This window comes from Phlebotomus argentipes, unplaced genomic scaffold (assembly GCF_947086385.1).
Source record: "Phlebotomus argentipes unplaced genomic scaffold, Phlebotomus argentipes genome assembly contig_5, whole genome shotgun sequence".
Taxonomy (NCBI): Eukaryota; Metazoa; Arthropoda; class Insecta; order Diptera; family Psychodidae; genus Phlebotomus; species Phlebotomus argentipes.
The window spans coordinates 2,154,350-2,179,433 of NW_026776165.1; the positions used below are offsets into that span (position 1 = coordinate 2,154,350).

Here is a 25,084-nt window from a genome sequence, read left to right on the forward strand (position 1 = left end):
GGCAATTTGATAATATATTTCCAGTTGTGGCTTTTTCACCGATGCCGAAGGGGAGGGGAAGAAACCTCCCGCGGGGCTTGAGCGGATTTTGCCTTTGCATATGTATACCAGGAAAATTTGCACAAATAGAAATAACATCAATGAAAGTGCGTGGCAAAAAATATATCAGCCAAACCACCCTCTAAACACTGGTGCGATATTGAATTCTCTGCCTCCACTTTTCAATTTGTGCCCTGGAATTCACGGGAGAAATTCTTCCGTCATTAATTTCGCATGAAATGACAAAAGACGCGAAGGATCAGAGGCAGAAATTCAATATGCTCAGTCAATTAATTTCTTCTAATTTCACAAGCATCCGCTCTTTGATAATCTGCGCGCTCTGAGGGCGGCTTTCTGGGTCATCCATTGTGTCCCATGGGAAATGTGGTGTGCGCTCACATAAGCTGAAAAAATATTGGGGGGGAAAGTTCAGCCGCGGGAGAAGAAAAACTCCCTCGGCAATTTTTAAAATCCAATAAACCTGAAAATTGGCTGGAAAAAAGCCACAAAGTGACAAATTTACGCTGAGTGTGAGTTGATGTGAGTGCAGATTGAAAATTTACTGGGAAAGTGTTGTAAAATTAACCAAAAAGTCTGATTTTGTCGCATTGCTATTTTATTCATTGCCAAGGCTCAATGCAATTCACCTCAATTTTATGTGCAAAATTGCCTCCGTGTGACGGTCGGGTGTGACTTGCCACCGTGTGACCTGTCGGAACAGGATCTTTTGGGGCGACAGGAGGTGTTCTGATTCTGGTGTAGACAATAAGCGCTCTGGCGAAAGATGAAAGGCACGCCGGAACGGAAATGCCATGGAGTGGTTGTGTTGTCACAAGTGGCGGGAATATGGAGTGCTTTTGTGATGTCTCCATGTTGTAACTCTCGACATGGCTCGGATGAGACTCCTTGACTCTCCCTGAGTGCTCGTGGTAAGTGGCTCTCATGCCACCCACACACATCCTGCGTGGCGCACACAATGGCACGCGGATGTGGCCCATTGTTTGCTTTGGCGCCACAATTTCACTCTCCTTATTCGCCTTATCTAAATCAAGGGATTTTTATCTAACAGTGACAGGAGGAATTCCCTCGATCGATGGATTTTCTGGGTGATTTTGCACGTTTCGAGGAATCCAGTGGGCTGGAAGGTTATTTATATGTCATTGGAGGGATTTTCTATTAATTTCCGGCTGAGTGTGAGTGAAAGTTTCGTTGATTTTGACGAAAGTCTCGAGAAATAGAGACTGAGAGAGGACTTGAAGCTCATCATTCCTATTCAGGCAAATTGGATTTCTTGCAATCATACATCAATGAAAAGAAGAAACCCATTCAACTTGATTGAACCCCGCAATCAGACTTTGGCTTTCATCTCTTGAATCTCTTCACTCTCTCAACTTATTCACGGTGAAACCATCGCCTCAATGACTTGAGGTGAGTGATAATGTTTTCGTCCGCACGGTTTTGAAGTTATGAAAGGCGATGCCATGAGGGCAAGATATCAAGTGCAATTCCCATCTAATTAAACTGAAGCTCATATCAGTAATGAAATATTGCAGCATCGCTCGTCTTGACCAATTGAAACATAAAAGAGCGAAACCCATCCAGTTTAATTAAATTCACCCCACCCTTAACTCTGCCAGCGTAAGGTGCCTCTCTCATCACCCAATTTCCTTCGTGCACAAGAAGCTTTCTCAGGCCACAATGGCCCCATTCGAACACTATAAATTTCAAGCCCCAAAACTATTATTGCGAAAGTCAGTGTCTCTCTAAAGCTCATGCCGAGGGTGTGGAGACATAAATTGAATTTTGCACTGGGCCCCCGAGATACATGTTGCTTCGGCAAACATCCCCGAAAAGGAGATCTTTGGGCATTAAGTGTAATTTAATGTCTTTAATACATTAATACCATGGCGCTTGGGTTCTGCCTCGGCTAAATTATGACACTAAACATGTGCCAGAAACTAAATAGTAATTAACTTTGTTGCCAGATTCACTGGGCAAAATGCTAAGCTGGGTACTACTTAATGTACAGGTGCGATTTTTCCCTCTGCGCAAATAATGTAGAATAGAATTGTAAGCTGGAACTCATCTCGAATGGAGGTATATAGAGTGGATTAGGGCTCTCCTTTGATCGTGCACGTCTATCTCCATGGTGATTTGTTGGTGGACACTTCTGGGGGCGCAGAAGAGCTCTCCTTGTCATTCTTATCGCGCGGTCATTCGTCATTTTGGGCAGTCGCGAGGAAGTGCAGCAACTGTCGCGCGTCAGGTCATGTTACAGTGTGTTGTCACGCTTTTTGCTCCCTCTGCGTCCAATTCTCTCGGCTGATTTGGCTCTCTCCTCTGTGGATTTACGCCTCCTTTCGCTGTCCCGAGGAGATTATGGCAGTTTTTCATGTTAAGATTATGGAATGTCGGAGTTCCGTCGAAAAGAGTTCTGGTCACATTCTGCCATCTGGCATGCATGAGGACGTCACATTGGATTGTGGGTGGTGATGAAATCCAAACGGAGAGAAGCTCGTAAGAAGTAAATCATGACTAAATTCCCACCAAGGATATACCTCATGAGTGTGCCGTCATGTGTGGCATGAAGGATGTCGAGGAGCGCTCTCGGCGTTCTGGCATGAGATCATGAAATCAAATGACACACTTTTTCCTTATCAGCAAAATGGGGACATTAATATTCGCCACATTGCGACTGTTTTCAACGTTTTCATTGTGAAAATGTCTTGAAGAGCTGCAGATAAGAGTTGCACATCCCAGTCAGTGACAAAATAAAAACCATGATGTAATATTTGAAGGAATATATCAAATTTTCAACACTAGAAAAACATCAAATTTTCCGTTGTGGCGACAAAAGTTTGCATCCAATTAGACAAAAAAGGGTCAAGGAGAGAAGCTTTTGCTACATAGTTTCTATTGTGGTGATGCAGAAAAATTGTCGTGTGTAGAATGTTTTCCACTTGGTTGTGTGTTGTGAGAAAATGCTGGGAAATGAACAATTCACCTCTCGACTGTGGCATATTTGCGTGTATGTCATTGTAATGAGGACTCACTTGAGAGGCTCTCTCGGATGCTCTTCAAACAATTCGAGAGCGTGTGTTGAGCTGGGCAGTTTTTCACTGCATTATTTTCATTGTCGAGGGTTGGTCGGTTGGGCGAGAGGAGAAAAAAGCTCACCTCAGCAGAATTGTGAGGTCACCAGATGCTGACAACGCGGGTAACGAAGTTGATTTAACTTTTCGTCGTGTGTATTGTGTTTGATGAGTGTATTTATTTTTCTGGAATGTTTCTTTTTTCCACCCGTTCTTGGCTCTCTGGCAGCATACATTTCCTCCCTCTTGCCATTCTCTCTCTCTCTTGCTGTGGATGGAGAGTGCAGAGTATGTTTACAGATCGAAGGTATATGATAGAAAGATAAGGTTTCTCTCAACAACATGAAGGAGTTTCATGTGATTAAATCCTGAGATTCGGCTTCTGAGCGAATATATATTTTTGTCGTTTTTCCCTCGAAAAAGGAGTAGATCGAAATTCCATATGCTTGAGGGAAGGGAGAAATGTGAAGCTTTGTGCTAGATTTATCTACCTGAGCCGAAAAGGTCATGTCATTCCATCAAATTAACTTATGAACGTCTATCTGAGAATTGGAGACAGAAAAAACCATCATACTAATGAAATGGTGAGGCGCCTAAAGAGCTTTCGTTGGTGCAGAGAAGCTCTCGTTTTACGAGCTTTGCGACCCACTTTCAGTCCCAAACTGCAAACAGAGAAAAACTCATGACATCATCATACATGCCACTATATCTTTCCGGCGGCCATTCTTGCATTTCAATTTTCCGCTATTTTCAGCAAATTTCTCCACACTTTTTACCCCGCGCAACTCTCGTCGGTTGCAATGCAGTGAAAATTGTGCTGATAATCTGCAAAAAAAATGCCTGATTGACACTCAAAGCTCGAGGAGCGATTTGATGCCTGGGGTGTTTAATTTGCATGAGTGGCGGAAGCTGAAAAAATTGTTTAAATTTTTATTAATTAGGGATCGATTGGCTCCGCCCTGTGTTTGGTATCTTTTTCAACCTCATCCCAGATTTTTAAGCTTTAAGCGTTGGGGTTAATTTGCACGCCGGAAACTCAATTAATTTTGGGTCAATTATTTTTTTGCGATATTCAAAACAGATTAAAAATTATTAAACAGGATAAATTGATAAAAAATTGGCACTTATGATATCAATAAGCTTCAAGAGTCTTATAATTTTTATTCCCCTCGAAAGCAAACTCACACAAAGTGGTAAATTCGATGGTTATCCCAATATCAAATGTTACTGATAATGCTGAACTTAATCACCGCCAATTGAACATGTTCAACGTATTGCGAGGGAAACTATTCAATATCGCCCAATTGCATCCATTCAATTGCCATTTAGTTTTATGTCAGAGAGCAGCAATTTGATCGCCCAGAATGAGGTGAAACAAATCCCCGTTCCATTCTATCGTCCACGTCAAATCCCCGATCAGGAGAATCCTGAAAAACTTCCACCTCCGAATATGTGGTTTAGACAGAGAGAGAGAGAGAGAGAGGCGATGTATCGCATAAATAGTCATCCTCAATTGCAGGCGATTTGAATCCATTCCGCATTCCGCCAATTTTGGGGATGGAAAACACATAATGTCTCGAGTTTGGGGGTGGAGTAAGTTTGTGGCAAAGTGCCCTCACAGAAGCGCTAAACACGAATTTTACTCTTGCAGACACAAAATTCGTACGTGTGTCACATTTAAATTGCACTTTTCTGCAATGAATTCCCCCCTTCAACATTCGCTTCAGCACATGCTCTCGAGGCCCTTCAAGCTCCAAATGGGGCAATTTTCCTGGCGCGAACTCCACACCTCACGACCACCATGAGATGCAATTGTCCTCAAATGCACGTACTTTTCAGTGAGATACTGCATTTAATTAAATGTGACTTGTGATGAGTTGCAGTAGAAATGTTTCACCAGCCATTTGGTGACGATTGCAAACCAAGGAATTCATTGGACTTTGAAAAGCGCAAGCGTGGCCAGATTAACTACGGATTTCGGTGAGTTTTTCCAAGTTTTATGCATGATCAGTTAAGCTGTTTTTCTATATTTTGCAGAATAACGCCAACATGTTGGAATATGACACACAATTTGCAATTTTCTCTGAGTGTATCGAGTTTGAATGTGACAAACGACGCCCAGTGACGGTTTGCCATAAAACAAGGGGAATTACGTCGGCGAAGACGCTTTGTAATTATGATTATTAGGAGTCACTTTGCCATGCACACAGTCTAACACTTGGCATTCTTGCCACGAACTTGCCATAAAAGTCCCATAAAGCGCCCTCAAGTGCTCGGACGGTGGCGCGTGGAAATGGTGGGAAAATTCACAAGTGTGATTATTGACCCTATAATGAGGGCGTTTCACAGTTTCATTTATCACACTCGCGCGATCAAATTGTTAAGGCATTCGCCAATTTATCGCATTTTATCGTTTGCTATAAAGTGCAAATGTGGAGAGCTATTAAACGCACCATTATTTTGCAATTTATATAGGGAATCCGTCAAGAGCAACAAGCCAAGAGGGAAGAAGGAGAGAGGCGCAATTATATTCCGCCCATTTCGCTTCGCTAATCCCCAAAATTAGCAATTTCCCATTGAAAGTTTCCAGTGATAAACCATTTGGACTTCGACAGATGCTAATTCCACTCGCAACCCTTGAAATTTGGGAGTGGTGAATTGATAGGAAATCAATACTCTGATAGTCTAAAATTGTATTTATATATCTGAATGATTTACATCTGCAGGAAAGGAGGAGATGAAAGGCTACACGATAAGCCGATTCCCGGGAAATGTGTGTATTATTCATTTGGTACTCATCAAATGCGTGAATTTTTCTGTGAATTTCTCAAGAGAGGAAAGACATCTCGAGAAATCTGTATTAATAAAATATCACACGACTCATTATTTAGCCGAGTCACACGGACAGTGTCACCTTTCTGACGGCAGTGGACGAGCTACACAAATATCTAATAATATATTAACGTGCCAGGATAGAAGGAAAATGAGAGGAAAAACTTCAATTATTCACAATGCATTGTTCACTTGTTCATGTGCTATTCTATGGCTCTGCACAAATTACCATAAAATTTGCAATTGACATGAAATGTACGAGGGAATGAGTGGAGGAAAAAAGCTGCAACATTCGGGAAACACGGAGAACGAATTATTTGCAATAGCATTGACAGGAGTCGTGGACAATTAAATATTTAGATGGTTCAGTTGAGATGCAAAATAGAGCTTTTGGACACGTGAAAGCACAATATTGCTCGATTTCCTGCATTGAAAATGCAAAATTGTGATGCAGAAACGGAATCTATGGTGTTATGTGAATCAGATGGAAGAATTTTTCCCGCTTTTCCTGTCACATTGGGTGAATTGCGATTTTTTTATTCAACTTTATAATAATTGGATAGTTTTCATAACAAATCTTCAGTGATTTTGTGACATGAGCAGAATTATGCAATTCTGTCGCTTTCGAAAACTAAAAATAAAACTGTTAATATAAAGTAACAGATTGTTATTCTAAATGTTTGAATAAGAACTGGAAAAAGACAGTAAACAATAACCAGTGAAGCTATAAAAACTGTTATGAGGGTTCTATATAGTGTGAAAAAAGTGTCGTTAAGTGAGCATAAAAAACGACAAAGATGAGGAGTTAAATGGCCAAACAATTCACCCAAGGTTGCGAAATTGAGTCTCTCTCCTGACGGAATCTGACAATCAATGCCACTGAGAAAACGACATGTCAAAAATAGGACCATAAAAACAAACCTAAATTTCCTCCTCTTTTACTGCCCATCAAGATCCCAATCTTCATCTACAGCCTCATCAAGTCGCGCTCTGGCTTATAAGCTTGGGGTTTGACCTGGATTTGGGGGTTGAGAGTGACCCGAACTGAGAGGGTGGATTTTCAGTTTTAATCATCGCCCGATAGACCGCAATCAATTTCAATGGGCGGGAGGGGGGAGGGGGGCGAAGCTGATGACAGGTGGCGAGAGGATCGATGGGTGGATAATTGAAGGATGTCAGGATATCAGACGATATATGGGCTAAAAGCTCTCGGCGGCATGACTGACACTTTCTGTGGAAAGCTCAGTTGTCCATTCATAAGTCTCACCGCAGCGAGAGAGAGAGCGCGAGAGCGTGTTGTGAGGCTGTCTCGCTTATCTTGCGTTTTGTTTTCATTCCGTCTTTCACGAGCGCGCGCTCAAGAGAGCGCTTCACACTCTCTCTCTCTCTCTCTCTCTCGCCTTCCACTGATGATGACAGTCATTGAGAGGCACACGCTCAGCTGTTTGGCTCTCTCGCCACCTCTCGGCTGAGCTTTCTGGTCTTGCTTGGAGTATTTAGTGAGAGAGTCGTGACTCGCGCGAGTCAGTTCGCGTATGAACTTCATCGCATTCGGACTTGACTTGGGCAGAACAAGTGGCTGGCAGATTGGTGAGCTTTTTTCCCGTGAGTCGCGATTGCAAGTGAATTTCGTGCTGAATCTCTTATCTCCTTCTCTCCCGTCTTCTCTTCCTTGGCTCTTTTGGGGTTTTGTCTCTATATCGAGTGTTGTCCGAGTGCTTCGAGTCCACCTGTAGCGATCCTTCCAATGGGTGACTGAAAGGCCCCGTGCTGATCGTGTTAGCTGAGGACTTGAGGTATAACATTTAAAACATCACTTCTTGTATTGTTTGATGGGCAATTGCTGGAACATGTTACAAATCGTGTATGGCTGCGCGCTTGTGTGTGTGTGCCGCGGAAAAGTGTGAATGAATGCACCTTGGCGAGAAATGGTGCAATACATAATACCTTCAGATGCTCAACATCACTGTTTTTTTTGGTGTCATTACCATTCTTGTGGCGGTAAAAGTCTCTTTTTCACCGCCTGTGGCTAATTGGAAAATGACTTTGGGCACCTCAGCAAGACAATTTCATTCATTTTCCAGTCTCTCAACACACCTGACTCGCAGTCGTGGTGCAGAAGAGTGAGAGAGACACACACTCAATAGAGTCTTGACTGTTGATCGTGCTTAATGGTGGGAGGATTTGTAAATGCGTTTTTAGCGCCTATTTTACTGAGTGTTGCCTCTTAAACCGTACAGACATGCATACGCAAACGGTGTGGCTCTCGAATTTACGCTTCAACATACCAACAAATTTAATTGCTAATTGAATTCTGTGCAAATTTACGTAATTGTTGCTGTTTACACTCAACACAATTGCACATGAAATACGTGTTTGTATCTTTGCAACACTGCAACCGAGGCCTTCGGCCTGAGCTTTCGCTGAGCTTTCTATGTAGTTCCTGGCGAAATTCACCTTTACACACTCGATCATCTTTGCTGTCTAGTGTGAATTGTTTGTCGAACTGACAGCAGAATTTGCATATAGTGATTTTTCCACGAATTCAGCTTTTTTTATGGGTTTTTTGTGGGTGAAAAAGGAATTTTGATGGGATTTCGGAAAGTATATCAGTTTGATACGCAATTAATGTCCTAACAGAAACCCACACGATGGCTTTAGCTAAAAATATATCTTTAGAAATTGTGGGTCGGAGAATCCTTGGAAATTCTAAGCCGCCCATCTATTCCACCTCAACAAATACAGCGTATATTTTAAGGTATTTCCTACAATTTCGAGCACACTCTGTGGGCTATTGAGGTATGAAGAGGAGAGACTTGTATTTCTTACTCATATCGCAATGGAATATTTTCCATACGATAGAATTTTTCACTCAGAGAGCAAGAGAGCGCTACTTCAGGCATGTTCATTTAAATGATTGTGCGGGATAATTTGAGATTTCATCCGGCTAGACGAGCTCAATTGATAATTGTGTGTAGAATGTCTTGCCGAGTGTGTGTTCGTCTCAGAGCAAAAAGTCACACCAAGGACGCGCGGTGCGGAATTCTGGGGTACACAAGATTTAAGAGAAGATGAAGAGGAGGAGGGGGGGGGGGAGAACACCTGAAATAAATGGTGAAGCGTCGTAAATGGTTTTAGTGGACACTTTTGGTCCTTCTGACCAACACTTGCCAATACTCGCGCGCTCCATAAAAACAGAAGTCGCGCACATTGCTTTGGTCAGGCCAACATATCCATCCAGTTCAATGGCCGATGCGATGTGGAAAAGCGAGAATAAAATTCGTGGCAAGGTCACAACTGAGAGTGGTGCCTTTTTTTCTCCTCTTGCCGCCACACCGCAAAAGCCCCAAATTCCCTTCTGCACTAATTGGCGACTTGACCTGCTTGACCTCAGCCACTGATCGTCATTATCTCTGGGTTGCTGTGTTGGCAATTAGCAGAGCAACTTTCGCGCCGAAAGTGCAGAGCAGGGGCAAAAACTCCCCTCTAAATACAGGAAATCACTTCAATCTGTCTGATTGATGGACTTTCTTTGAGATTGCGCCAATATCATTGATTTTCCCCTAATGCGACTGCATTGGGGCATTCTTTGATTTATCAGCTTTCTCTCGGCGTTTTTGGTTGTTAAATGTTGGCAAAGATGACTGAAAATTGGAATGAGCTTTAGTGTTAATCGCTTTTCTCACTTTTGACGAAGAAGCATGAATTTTTCCCAATACATTTCATTAATTTAAATTTTCGACAGAGAAGAAAAACGAGTGTTTGCAAAAATTCACCATAAAAGCTTTTATCCTGTCATTTTAGCACAGTCTTTCGTCCACAGTGTCTGGAAATGCATTTTTTATGTCACTCTTCGTATGAAACAATGTCATTTTAGCAGAGAGATGTGAATATGCATAAAATGCATTGCCTTGAAGGATAAAAAAGCCAAGCTTCCAAATGCCGCGAGCGAGCTTTTGTTGTACCATAAATTCAATGCTCTACAGTGTAATGATGATGCGCTCAGGGTTTGTGGGGGAGAAAAAAAGGAGCAACGCGTGGAAAGGGCTTTTTCTGTACACCATTGCCTCTCTGTACGTCGTTTATTCAAAAAGTTTATTATTATTTTCTGTCTGTTGCCGCTGAATCTGCGGCGAGGCTGCGGGAAGAGCGAGAGAAACTCCGGCTTGGGATCGTTAAATGAGGGAAAATCCTTTTTCTGCGGGAACCACGCGTTGCTACCTTTTTGGCGGTTCCCGCGGGGAGTCCTTGCATGACGGCGACGGGACTTTTATGGCTATTTATAAATGTTATGGTGCGTCAAAAGGGCGAAATAACAATGAAAAACACATTCGTGGAAAAATGCCAATTGCAATCAATTTGGATTTTTATAGTGTTCTCCATGGCAAAAGCCTCCAATTTAATGTGAAATTCACTTTTGCGGGGTTTTATTTCGTGCACACTTTCTGGCACTTGAGAAGTGCGAGATTGTCTTCTGGTGTGGGCTTGAAATTCAATTTAGGACTTTATTGAATTGCGAAGAATTCCAAGAGTGACGACAAAAGTGTGTGTTTGCTGGCAAAAATCATGGCATTGGCATCTCAAGTGTTGGGAAAACAGAGAGATTTCCAAGCTTGATGGCAAATGCTCAGGCAAGAAGAGCAGAAGAGGATATCAAACTACACTCAATTCTTAATCTTATAATTCCAAATTGCTTTCATGGCGCTGCGGCTTCTAACTGCCAAACGGAACAGACATGAGCGAGTGTGGGAAAAGGTGATGACCTACCCTTTTGCAAGATAGTGCCGATGTTTAGTGTGTAAACCCTTAAACAGCTTCTCTGTATTTTGTGTGTACTTTGTATATTGAATTAGGGACTCAACCCCTAAACTCCGTGATTTAACCTCACCCAGAATCCGACAATCAATCTTGCTGTAATTACAAAGTTCAAAGCCATGCCACCACCCTTAGGGAGCACAGTGCTCAAGATTTATTAGTGGCGATATTATCTTTTACTCGCAACTACAACCCCCGCAATGCAGACGCCATTTCCACCCACAATCAGATCGGATTAACATTCTCCGCTTTTCGCGCGACCCACGAGCTCTCCCTCGGACGCCCAAGGAGCTTTCGATGCGGCGAAGGATATGGAGTTTCACTTGATTCATCGTCGCATCTCGCCAGTGTCACTCAGCGTTAGAGGAACAGCGAAGAAGTCTTATCGTCAGTGGAACAAGGATATTTTCTTCCGCATCTTCAAGAGCATTGAATCCGAGAGGGAAAAAACAGAACTCTCTTGAATAGTTATCTTGATTGCGAATTTATGAGTTTATTTAATTAATAATCTTGTTGTGTTCAAACAAATCTCGTAGTGTTAATACTGAATAACTTCTTTACTTGGTCATTTTGATTACTTTGAGCTCAAAAGAAGTGCACAAAGCAAACATACCATTTTCACATTGTTTTTTTTTTATCACGAAATCACCCTTATTTCACCCATTATTTTCTAACCAGTATTTATGTAGCTCTTATGTCAATTCGTGGGAAAAACCAAACTCTTTCACTCACAGGAGCTCAAGGAATTCTTGTAGTTCATTGCAAACGAAAATATTTCGGATAATTCTTGTGTAGGGAAAAGCAACACAATTCCAAAAACTCTCTCAATGCTTTGTAATTTCTGCATTCCACACAGTATTTTGCGAAATTGTATCAACCCTCTGAATGAAGGCGGAAAGATGAAAGCGGAATAACCCGGAAAACGAGCGCGCGAGATTCCTTTAGATTTATCCTCAAGTGTATGGAAACAGTCCCTCGTTACATTATGTTTCTTCATCGCATTCTCCACGCCACACTCTGTATTTTATTTAGTTGTATCGATGCTAGGGGACGAAGGGGGTGGGCAAATCCCTCCCTTTCATTATAATGTGTTCGAACTTTGCGCCAAAAGCTCGTCCAAAGAGGGCTTTTGCCATGGGTTATAATAAATGGGCCAAATCTCCAAGACACTCTCCCATCGACAAACTTTTCAGCATTTCGGCTCCGCAGCCATCGGAAATCCTCAGAGTCGCTTTTCGCCGGCACTTCACCCCAGAATTGGTTTGTTATATCGCACGGCGCACAGCCCAGAAAAATCCATCTCCCGCTCTCGTGGGTCCGCAGTGCTCAATTCTCTAACCATAAATTTTAGAGCTCAGCGAAACATCTTTTCTAAATGTGATTTTATGTCGCTCTGCCACAAAATTGTCTCCACCAACAGCCCTGATTGCTTTCGTCTTCTCTCTGTGCTCTTTCCAATTTCCGGCAGAGTCTTCCGCCTTTGCCATCCTTTCTAATTTCCCCGGCACACCAAGGCGGAGAATGTGAAAAATGCGTTACAGAGACAGGAATTGAGTGTATTTGAATCTTTTTTTTTTCATCCATAGTAACTCAGAAAGTTGAGTTTATGAAGAAGAGAAATCTCAAATAACTCCCCATTCAAGTGGAATATCGACAGACCCTTGAAATCTGTGCAATTCTCACAGGGATGAATATGCAGCAACTGTACAAATGGTATTCAATACAAATTCTCATGTGCCATTTTATCAATTCATACCAAACATGTTGGATTGTTTATGAAACAATTTAATACACTACGATTAATATTTAGGACATTAATACAATGCTCACAGATGTGGAATAATGGGATCCACCCTCTGCCATTCCCTCGTGTCACCCCCGACCGGCGGGCATACATTCTCTTAATCAATTCCCATTAAACACGGAAACATACTCCACCCACCGATTCCAATCCCGTCTGTTCACATTCAGACGCCCCGTAATTAAGGCACTGCTGCTGCCCACTCTGGGGGCGACACAGCCCTCCGTCGAGCCCATTCACGTCATCATATAATACTCCATTAATACATGACGGAATTTTCACTGAAACCCTCTTCGATCATCCGGAAATGCTAACACACGCGCGCGCTTAAGGCGCTCCCAAAGAAATGCACAGCAAAATCAGGCCACAAGGCTCATTAAGGCGATTGAAGCAAGAGGACAAAAGCAGGATCATCAGCGAATTCATGCTGAAGAACTATAGCAACGATCCTATGCAATTTGAATGACCACAAAGCTCTCTGTGAGAGAGAAATGATGTGGCTAAGACCCTTGTGAATACTCAATTGTGAATTTTCGTATTTTATTCATTGACTTGCAAAGCTGTGATCGTTACTCTTCATGAGATATGAAGCTTCGCAGCACATTATCCCAGGAGTCGTAACCCCTTGAAACTCAATTTAGAGAATGAAAAGCTCTCCAGATAAATAGAAAGACTTGGAGAGCATCGCCTTTAATTGCATTGGAAAATCCTCAATGCAACAATAAAATTCCGCGATGCTAAATTGAATGGGAGAAATATTGGATAGAAGTAATTTTCAATAAATAATTTCCACTATGCTTTTGTCACTTGCCAATGCGCACCCAAGAGAATTCCGCACTCGAGCTTTCTGGCACTTTTGTTGCTCAATGAAGCGCACACGAGGAGCTGCAGTCATCGTGAAGTTAAGTTTTATTGTCGTGCACTGAAGGAATTTCCCCATTGTGTGCAGAAAACCCCCTTATCCTTATCAATCTTTTTTCTACTCCGCCGTCTTTTCATTGTTCGCATTCTTGCACTCTTTCTCACGAGACCGCCAATGATGGCGATACTGCGATGTGTGGGAATGTTCTCTTATCCGTATATCGGCTATTATTTGGGGCTTTTAATAAGAAATTCTTACATTCTCATTGTGAATTGGGGGAGGCAAAGGAATGCGAGAGGGTGGCTGAATCGTGACGTATTTGTGGCGAGCACAGGTCAATAAAGCGGCGGAATCGCAACTTGAGGAATTAAAATGATAATCCGTTTTCGTGTCATGAGAAGTTTGTCGGCGAACAGATCGCGTGGAATGGCACGTAATGTGGGCGGTGTTTGTCTTGAAGCTCATTTCACCTTGTTGGTCGTAAAACTTCTAAATTGTTTTCCTACATTTCACCTCTGCCATTTGACTTTTAATCACCCAATCCTTTGAGTGGGAATTCCAACTCGGTTTGCAATGAAAAAATCATTTGTGAATGTTTTTCCAATTTGCAAGTAAAATAATTCCCCAATCACACTCACGTCGTGATCACGAATCTCTGCTTATTCTATTGAATCAATAACACACGCGAAATCGTTGTTTGTACGGGGAAAATTCCACCCTTTGACTTCAAACACTTTGAAATTCTGTTTGATGATCTCTGATTGATTCATTGGTAAACAAGCAGAGAAACACATGTGAAAACCACATCAAATTAATATCAAATCTGAATGGCGAATTCAGTAAGTAAACTTCCCCTCAGAAGGCGAAATTAAATCGTGTTTCCGAATCGATAGGATGCTCTTGGTGTTGAATTTGTGCAAATAGCACGATTAAAAAATGTACCATGCCAATTTTCCCGGGTCAAAACTAGCCACATGTGAAGTGTTTCTAAAAGAATTTTGAGGCGTCGCACACAAATGACCCATCACGATACCTGCGGATGTTGTCGAAGCTTCTCGGCATGGGTAGAAAGATGCTATTTACATACTTACGCCCCGTGGAGAAAAGCTCAAAGCTCCCGCCGTGAGATCTTTTCGCTCCTTCATAGTCAGAAGGCTAAATACGAAATTGTTGTTTAACACACTCGAACTGCTTAAAGTGCTTTAAAACTTTTACACTTTAACGGTACATGAGGCTTACACAAAAGTGTGGTGGAAAAGTTTTTCCCTGTGACTTCTGTTCCGCCCCTGCGAGACGGGTTGCGGGGTCGCTCTGCGTCCCTCTCTCATGTATGGCAGCGTCACTGAGGGTGGCTTTCATTCCGGGGAGGGTGTAATTTATTGAGAGAGATATATAGTTGATGTACTTAGTGCCATTCGCCAGTGTATTGTTGAGTCGCTGCCCCTCTTTTGGGGGGGTGAAAAGGGATGATATTGGTCTGGCTCACACGAGTGCTCGTGCTGGTGTATTAAATTGAAGATGCTGCACAGTGGAGTGGCATTATTCTATTTAAAACAATACAGATCGACTATCTCTACGAACTTAATATAAAACCACCCCACCTTCGTATCTCTTTCCCTCAAACCATGCATGGCATATCAAGTCACCCTCAACTTTCCTCGTGAGCGCTCTGAAGCGTGCAGGGGGTGAATTGTTGAACATTCCACTGTTATATTATGACGAACAATTGGTGGAATTCGGTTAATATCCATTTGCATCGTGATGGGGAAACAGAAAGTTACAAACAGCTGAAGCTCTTATACGCATTTTAGAGACTACGGAAAATTGCTGGTGTGGGTGGCCTATGAGATTTTTTTGGCACTTGCTTGGAAGAAAAATCAGTGGAAAATCAAAGACTCTGGAAGACTTTCAAAAATACAAACTTTCTTCAAACAAGTCACTGAAGTATATTGAAAATTAAAGGAAGTGAAATTTGCATTCCATATTCACACGTCAGGTGTGAAAATTGGGTTGGATTATATTGCAAAATCATTTCATTAAACTTTCCGAATCATACAGGAAAGAAACCAACTGTGCGAGAAATCAGAGGGAATTCTGTGTCTCTCTTCTGACTAGCAAAGAAGTAAACAAAGTACAGATTTTTCTGTAACTGTCCTATTAAAGAACTTTTTTTTTTCTTAGGACAAATATAATCCAAATTCTCTCGATAAATGAATTTTTGGAATAAATTGGTGGGATTTTTTGAGTGCTTTTCGAGTATTAAAAACAGAATTCGTCTTTTCATGATAGTTATTTCATCCGTGTGTATCACTTTATTGAAATTGCTTTAGGATGAATTTCAGTCGTATAATCTTGTTGTAATAGAATTTCGGGTACTTTTGCACGCAATCTCTCGTCTGAAAAGTTTTCTGTGCGAGGAAATCCTTGTGGGAAAGTTTGTGTGCTATTCACCCCTTGTTTGGTCACCCCGGAAAGAAGGGGGTTGAGCTATGAGTTCGCCTCGTGTGGCGTTCTCCTGTTCATATACCATAATTGAAAGATCCATATAATGCCGTGTGGGCCGGAGTGGGAGTGTTTTGGACAACTTTTCTGGGGCGGAAAGGGGTGCAGAAGCTGGACAAACTCACTGGTTGGCAAGCGGAAGTGAGAAACTGCATACCTTCGAGATGTACAATTTTCATTTGGACAAACTTTACACGGACAACCACTGATATGCCAATTTTGCTAGTCAAGCGGAACATGGAGATAAAGTTGAAACCACGACATGAGCAATTAATGGCATTTGATTGCATGAACTTCAAGTTTTGGCGAAGATGTGGTGGCTTTTGATTTCTTTACCACTCTCTTGAGATGTTGCATAGAATTTTCATGTGCGGAGAAATTGGAAATTGTACAAGGTCATAAAATTGTTCATGTGAGAATTTGCGAGTGGAGAAAAGTTTCTGCCGTGGAGATTTATTGTTGGGGGAGAAGTGGAAAAAAGACAGAGAGACGTTTGCAGACTTAAAAGTGTGTCGGGTGGAAGATAAGGCGAGAGAGAGTGGCTTTTCCTCCACACTTGGGAACTTTTCACATAACCAATAGTCTCTTTAAATATTGTTCACAAATATTTTCTTTGGGACTTGTTTTAACGTGTCTCCAGCGATAAATTCCATCCAGTCCTGATCATTTTAGATAGAGCAATCACGTGGTGAATCAAGTGGAAATTGAGACAAGAAAACTTTTGGAAATCTCAAATACTTCTCCTCTCCTCTCATTCCAGCCATTCCCGAAGGAGGCGCACACATTGACAGCGGAGGAAAGCTGGGCTGAAGACGTGAAATTGCCTGGAGGGACTGAATTGTGTTTGTGAGTGTGTGTGTTCTTCTTTTTTTTCACGGATCCTTTCCTCTTCCGCCTCCTACAAAGTGAGATCTTCCGTGATTAGCCCAGTGGCTATCTGGTGGTGTGATTGTGGGTGGCAAAGAGTGAACTTTTCATTGAATAAGAAGTCACATCTTCACGACGAACAACTGGAAAGAAGATTTACCGAACAAGTTTAATTAGGTAAGTACTTAGACTCGGTTACAGCATCTTTCCAATCCCCAGAGGAGTTTCAGGGCGAAGGCAATGAAAAGCTCAGCTGAGATGAAGCACGTGCTGTGGTATTTATCTTCGTGAGAAGGAACGATGAGTTTCTCGAGGGGCGAATCATTGGTGAAAAACTCACGCTTCAGTGGAAGACACACACGTCTTCAGTTGAAATATCTCTCCAAGGGTGCAAATTACTCACACATACACATATTGATACATCATCACGGTCAATATCTATTAAATAGTCAATTTGTACAGTGCAAATAATGAGAAACCCTTTGGCAGTTTCTTTTGCTTTGGGTAAGAAATTCAATTTCATCTCGGTGAATAAACAATCACGCTGGCAAAATTCCTTTTCGCCTCTAGAAAAATCCACATAGAAATTGCCAAACATATCTATATAGAGAGAATCCTTTGATGCTCATTTCTGATTGCCAAATACACCATTTGGAAGAGGATTCAATATTGAGTGATGAGAGAGAAAGAAAGTTGGGTAAAATTTACCATATGTCCCTTTCTGTCCCTTCTCAGCATCGCTATGCAGCGAGTGACAGTGGAATTTTCAATAACTATGAGAAATTCTGCATGTCGCTTTGATGGAGGTTGAATATCTGGTGGAGAGTGTGAATTACTGCCAAATGTAAATATAAGTTGTCGAAAGGAAACTTTTAGTAGTTCACCTTTATGTTAGGAAGTGAATATTGAAGGTTCTCATGGAATCTCGAATGTTAAATTCAGGAAAAGTGTGCCGTAGGAAATGTCACATGACAATCCAATGAATTTCCACGTAAGTTCGGCAGAAACTTCTTTTGTTGGACATGGAATTATTTTTCTAAACTAATTTTGAGAATGTATTTCTGTTCTCATTTTTATAAAATCACGTGTGCCCAAATTTCTTAGTCTATGGAAATCTATTGGACTTCTGAATCTGATCACGGAGTGATTTGTTATCGGTATGTTCCCTTACTTGGCTTCTGTTTTTATTCCTTGTCTATGATTTTCAGTATATTTATTCAATAGAATGCTGAAAGAAGCGAAAGAAAATCTTTTATGTAGGGTTTTCAAAGAATCTTTGTGACCTGAATTCTTGGAATAATAAATATTTAAATGGTCACTCATGGGAAAAGGGAGAGAAATTTAGTAAAGAACTTTAACTTCACAGTATAAATTGACGAGTTTATTTACATTGTCAGATGAATCTGTGAGGAGGAATATAAAGGAGGGGAAATTGAATTGAAAATCGAATTATCTATTTATTTTCCGCTAAACAATATAACTTTTGCATTAGTTTTGCAGACTGTTGTCCTATATTTTTGTCCTTCCTTCTTCTTTCCTTCGACTTTTTCCTTGGCCTTGGTAATAGGGCTCATAAATTTCCACACAGAGGGCAAATAGTACAAACATAGCCGGAAAATGAGCGCTCAAGTATGTGACTAACTTCTCTGTGGGGCGGTCTGAGGGGCGAAAAGTTGGCAAGTGAGAGGAAAAATACAATAAATAAACTTTAATGAAATATTCCGGGCTTAATTTGAACTGGTGGTGACTTAATTTATGTGCGGACACGCAAACTCCTCGCGGCTCTGCAGCTCTTAACGAGCCATTTGAGACACACAAATGAATGAAAATTCCACATTTCACCGGGAAAATTGTGGAGGGAAACTGCGAAATTTGCTTTGGTGGCAAAAAGGGTTTTGGAGCTCTTCCTGGGAAGACTTGCGTGGAGTCACGTTTGTTCATAATTTGAGTGTCTCCGAACGCTGGGGAGACAATGCGGCACGCTCCCCAATGGCAACCCCACTGAGGGTGTTGTCAAATTAGCGCAGGGGAAGTGAGGATTTTCTTGGGCGGATTGCCATGGAGTAAATCAATTAAAATTAATCTACCCAAATTGCTCCATGTCTCTTATCAATCAATTCCGCATATGAAATTCTGGAGCGACTTCACCCCTTTTCACCCGGGCGTGACAGTTTATCAGGCCAAAATCGAATTAGCCACCAACTTCAGACTCTTCGATTAAACTTTGCTCCCCATTCTTGAGGGGTGGCGGATTAATAAAAATCCCTCTCTGCTTCCAGCAGGAGTGTTTACTGAACCCTTTAGCCCTTTTTTGCTTTTGATACTCTTTTGGGGTTGGAAAAGTGATAGATTTTTGAAGTCTATCGAGATTTTGATTTATTTTCAGCCTGCAAACACGATTTTCTCTATTCCTTCCCTTTAATTAATATCATTTTACTATGTTAGGCAAATATTATCCAATTAGTGAAAAGTCATTCACTCAAAGTGAACTGAAATCTAGGAAATTGTTACACAATCAGAATATTTGATCTATAGATTGTTTCTATGGTATTAATAGTAATTGAAAATATATTCATTGTAGTCTTGTGTTTCTAAATAGACATTTTCTAGGAAAAAGCTATGAATTCATCCCATTTCATCCAGTTCATAAATCGTATTCACGTTAGTTTGCAACAACATTCTTTCCCTGTCGGCATTGTAAGTGTTCTGGGGAAAACGTGTGTGTGTATGTGTGTGTGTGTGTGTGTGTGTGGAAATTAACTACTCTCTGTTTTCCTGCTTTTTATGTCATGTCCCTTGTCTCCAGATAAACACACGCCTTTGCCTCTGGCACTTCTGGGCGCGTTCTCGTGGAAATGATTGGGATTGCTTCGCGCCAGGTTCGCAGTTCGAGGTTGGAAAAGTTTTACTATTCCAATCCTCGTGCAAACCATTAATCAAATTGATCCTCCACTCGGGCTTCTTTATTAGTTAATATAAATGCACATGGAGGCGCCTGGTGTGTGCTGCCCACCCCATGACAGACCACCCTTATCACTCTGGCATGAAACCCACCCCTGAATGTACAACACAATGCCAGACAAGTGCACCGACTCTCCCTCTTGTCGTATTCCCCCAGATTTCATTTGAATTTCTATCGTGACGATAACTTTACATGTGAAGCTTTTATTGCCAAGCATATAAGTTTTCTGTCTAGGGGAGTTTCCCGCCCCTGTGAATGGAGGGGTGGGGGAGATGTGCAAATTTACCCCCTATTCAGCTTTCGCTTTATCCACTAGTTTATCGCTAGAGTTGCTGGGATTATAGATGGATTTGACGGTTATTCCATATGGAAATTTTACACTGCAATGAGTCTCGAAGGACATCAGCAAGAGCCATTGATTGTCGCAAACTCTATGAAAGTGAGCAATTATGCTGAGTGATCAACTCTGGGTTGGTCGGAGTCTTTCGGAAATCTAAAGGGTGGCATGACACTCTGGGCGCCATGTGAGAGGAGTTTGGCAAAGACTAAAGGGAATAGATGTGGTGGGAAGGTGAAAATTTACTCCCTGACATACTCACATAAAGTCTTGTGAGCTTCCCCATGACAGCCGTTCGTGCCACCTCCACAAACACTGCAATTGAACACTATTATAAAGTCAGTGGTGGTGGTGGTGAATGGGAAATGCACAGGGTGGCATTCTATGTCGTCCCCTTTCATGTTTTTCTCTCTCTCTCAAACCTTACACTTTTCATGAGCAGAATTTTGTGTGCTTTTTACAGTCTGAATGCGGAAAGTTTGCCGGAAGCTCGCTTTATTACTTACACGATGGTCGGTCGCCCTGTGTGCTTCTCCCACCCCGAAGACTTTCCTCATTTTGACACCACACACTTCAGCACCCATATTGATATTTTCGGCGTGGGAGACAAGCGAGAATTTGAGCAGAATTTTGCCAAATGCACTCGTAGAATTTTCCTCAAAGTTGCCATTTTCACTTGGTGGCTGAAAAGTCCCCAAAGGTGGAGGATTATTTAAATTTCTCTGATTGAATTTGCTCATCTGAGATTTTCACTCTTTCTGAGCCTCCAATGGAGCGAAAGTAAATTAAATCATGTTGGATTTTTCTCAGCATCTCCGAAGACTTCTTTGAATAATCTCTAATGATGTGACACTGGATTGGGTGAGATTAATATTGTGAAAATGGTCTGGAGATAAAATTCACGAGCATTTTCTTTTGTGGGGTTTTTTCTGACAATCTGGTGTTTCTGTGAAAATTATTTAACGAGTTTTCTTTAGATTTAATATAAAGTCGTGCTCTAAACTGAAAAACCATGATGAATTTATGACAAAGACTGCACTTGATGATCAGACGCTGCATTTTCTTCACTTTATCATTTGCCAGTGGACGTTTGCCAAGCTTGGACGCAGACTTGAGGGCAACAGAGCATTGAAATGGCCTTAAGAAATTCTCCGAAATGAATTTGTCAGCTCCTCTATTGATGAGAATATTCCTCTTTACGCATCTCACAAGTCCCCGGGCGACAATATAGGTTATGCAGAGCACGATGAGGCGATTGATGGAGCAAAATCAAATGGGTGGGAGTCTGTGTCATTTCGATGCTATGCCGCATATCACAGAGCATCAATCACTCAATCAATTAATCAATCAGTCGATGGAGAATACATTTTCCACCGTGGGAGCGATATACGGCCCAGTGTTTTATCACAGCGTGCCGGCAATTTGGATGTCTTTTCCCGCCAAAATTCGCACGCATTTCGAGTGTGGGGAAAAATTCAGCGCGCGACACGATGCCAAGGCGAGGGACGTGACTTTATCATTGACATCCACCGTCATGAGACCACGTACGAAAATGATAATAAAAGTTGCTTTCTACTTGCGAAAGTGTGGAGAAAGAGGCTCAATATCTGTGCGACACTCGGAGAAATTCAATGGCATGCTTTGTGAATTCTGAGGCGACGTTTTGAACATTTCTTCTCTCAGCTAAATTGGCAGTAGTTTAATGCTCTGAAAGATTCTTTGAAGTTGAGAAACTTCAATCAGATCACAGCGTCCGTAGAAGTTTTTGCATCTCTCTCTTGGCTGATTTCTTTGAGTACAGTCTCAGTCGGTTTCCAACCCCTTTTTCGCACGATGGCACTTCGCCTGACAAGTTCTGTCTTCGCCCCAGCGCAGAAATGAGAGGTGGGGTTGGACAGGGAGAGACAGCAAAAATCATTGTTCATTGTCGCGGGGGAAATAAATTGGGGCGGCATGACATCGTTTTGCCGTGTGAATTCCATCCAAATGAACTCCCCATTCTTCGCGGGTCGATATAAGGATGGAATTTGCAGCGTGGGTGCGACGATTGGGTGACAAATTCAAAATACACATTCATGTCATTAGTATTTGTTTGATGAAATTTGATTAAAAGCATCACAATTGAATTAACATTCATTGTCGTGGCGGTGAGGGAATGAATTGAAATTGAATATTTGCTGGTTTGCTTTCGGGTTGGGAGCCAGAGAAGGAATTGCGTCATCCGGTGTGAGAAATGACAATGCGCGCGCGAGGTGGGATTTATTGCGACTGAGGAGGAAGTGAAAATGAAAATTTTCACATTGAAATGCGGTGCACTTTCATTAATCTCTGGGATGAAGTTCCTGATGGTAAACTGCAGTTGTGATGCACTTGAAAGTCTCTTTGACACTAAATTCTTCTGCTGCGCTGTCGAGAGGCGAATATGAGCGACACAGAGTGAATCTGTCTATTTCTCTCTCATGGAAGATAATTGCAAATTATTGGAAAGAATAGTCGCTTTGCACTGCATTTTGGTACATTTTTTCGTCTAATTTGCTAAACATGATTTTGTTTCAGCAGAAAAGCGACGTAATTCAATTTGTTTGATCCTTGATCAGTGTTAAAAATGCAGTGCAAAGTGTGGTGAATGCAGCAGCAGTTTCTGCAACACCGTATATATCACGATAATAAGATTACTCGACAGCTTATCCCGTGGGACGTGCTCAATTTGCTCACATTTCGAGTGCGACATCCCAATTAAAATTTCTGGAGAATTATATATATAAAATATATGCTCACTTTGCGGAGGAAATTAATTTTAATAATTGCACGATACAGAAAGTCTCAAGAGTGTTTCTCATGGCGCGCTTCAGCAATTCATTCGCTGAGTGACAAAGCGCTGGATTTGGAGGTTTTGCCGACCGAGTCACATTTAATGAGTGTGGCGCATTAATGTAATGCTGCATTGTTCATGGAGAGTGAAATCCTCGAGAGGAGAGTGAGCTTTGTGCTATTCTTTGTCACCCCCAAAAATTTAATGGTGCGCAACGATTCTGCTTTTCCTCTTCCATTCATCCAAATTAGCATCCAATTGGCTGTATTTATCGCATTTTCATCCTGAGGACGCTCGTCTCGGTGGCATCAATTGTGAAAATGGCACCATATACCAATTTCATAGGTGCTCCACGGCACCAGGAAGCACATCCTCTTCCCCACCGTGACAATGCTCTGGGGATGAGAAGGTCTGCATGCACTATTTGCCACTTGATTGAGAAATAGTTGCTGACCTTCTGCATGGACGGTGCGTCTAACACCTGGAATTGAGAACCTGCTCTATTGACGTGCAGCTCTCCTCTTCTCACACCACACAAAGCCATGGGGGAAAAATCGATTGGACATTCTGGGAGTCGCCAGAGTGGGAAAAGTCACAGTCACAACTGGCATGGATACTCCAGACTCTTTCCGGTGAATTAAATGCTCTGCAGAGGATGGTAAATGACTGCACGAGAACGATATTGATGCATTGTGAGCTCCTTTCGCACGACAGAGAAGCCATCGATCCTTCAATTTTGTGCTATTGAATTACTTAGTTGTGAGGGGGAAGATTGAAAACCGCAATTCTATTAATTGGAAAAATCTAATGCTATTTTGGATTAGAAAAATGCACACAATTTCACTATACTTTCTCACAGAAAATCTCCCGATACAAGAGAATTAAAATGTGACTGGATAAAAAGCTTATGCAGAGTTTTAGCTTAAATAGGTTGTCAACAAAGATTGCCCGCAGTGTTGAATAAATGGAGTTATGGGAATGCCAACCGCGTGCGAAATCAGTTAAAATGTGAATCGCGAGTTGTTTCACATTTCTCATTATCCCACACAACCGAGAGCTTTTGGATGCAAATGGCAGTCTAATTATTTCTAAACAGTTTGACTATGGGATCATTTAAATATTGATTCGGTCAACAAAGAGTGGTTCATTAACTACCTGTCTATTGGACGTGGAGGGGAAATTTTAATGCACACGTGCTAATAATGGTCACTTCGTGCTGGTTGAGCTTCTCTGGGCGCTGGAATGAAGCACAATTCGCACAGACATTCATCATTACCGGGCTTTCCGGTGTTCGAGCTATGTATTTATTATCTGTTGATGATGCGATTGTGCGATTTGGCATAGAGTTTTGATGTTGGGGTGTCCCAAAAGTACGCCCCAGGAGCAACAAAGCAGCGGAGGAAGTGACATGGAGCCATGAGTGCAATTAGTGGGGCTTTGAGTCATCAATCAATATTCCACGAGATTGACGGGTTCATCGAGGGGATTTTCCTATGGATGCATTTGAATTTTTCGTACTTTAATGAGCTGCAAATCAATACTGTTGGGGGAGGATGTTAAACTTGCTCATTGACCCAGGACAAGAGGGGCGCGGAAGTTTGGCGTGGACTTTTTAATTAAATTCCAATGCGAGAATTCCGCCTTGCAATTTAGCGCTCAGCCCGCGGATGCAGTGGACGAAAGATGCGGTGGAGAATCAATTGGTTGATGACTAAATGATGATTCTGCATTAAATATTCATTCGTGGGCTGTGTGGGTGTGTGCATTGATGGCTCCTGGGAGAATCCATATTTAATCGAGATGAGGGTGGCTTCAGCTGCCACGACGCTCCAGCAGTGTATAGTTTGTAATGGCAAATTTATGCAATGGCAAACTCTTTCCCCCCAAACGAAAATGCAATAGAATGAATTCTTAACACGTGACTCCATGTAAATGTAGCTCTTCCTCCCGATCTCATTGGCCCTCTTTTTTCGGCGAATGCCCTTCAGGACAGGACTCATCTGGCACTGATGTGCAATTCATGAGAGGGAACAAAGTGCCAACACGAGAATGGGTTTTACGGAGCCACGAGCGTGTATTGCCTGGGTTGCGGTCATACGGAGATTGCATGCGAGAGGGTGCTTCAGTTTGGGGCATGTGTGGTGACACAGAGCTGGCAAGCGT

At 42.0% G+C, this 25,084-nt stretch overlaps 1 protein-coding gene across 1 annotated transcript in view; it reads left to right on the forward strand.

Moving 5' to 3' along the window:
* The first annotated feature begins 7,512 nt into the window (after window positions 1-7,512).
* Window positions 7,513-25,084, forward strand: part of LOC132266046 (Ig-like and fibronectin type-III domain-containing protein 1) — an 83,568-nt gene continuing 65,996 nt past the window's right edge. Inside the window, exons 1-2 of the mRNA XM_059766875.1 lie at window positions 7,513-7,759; window positions 16,704-16,987. The gene's annotated coding sequence lies outside the window, so the exon portion shown is untranslated. The remainder of the gene's footprint in view (window positions 7,760-16,703; window positions 16,988-25,084) is intronic.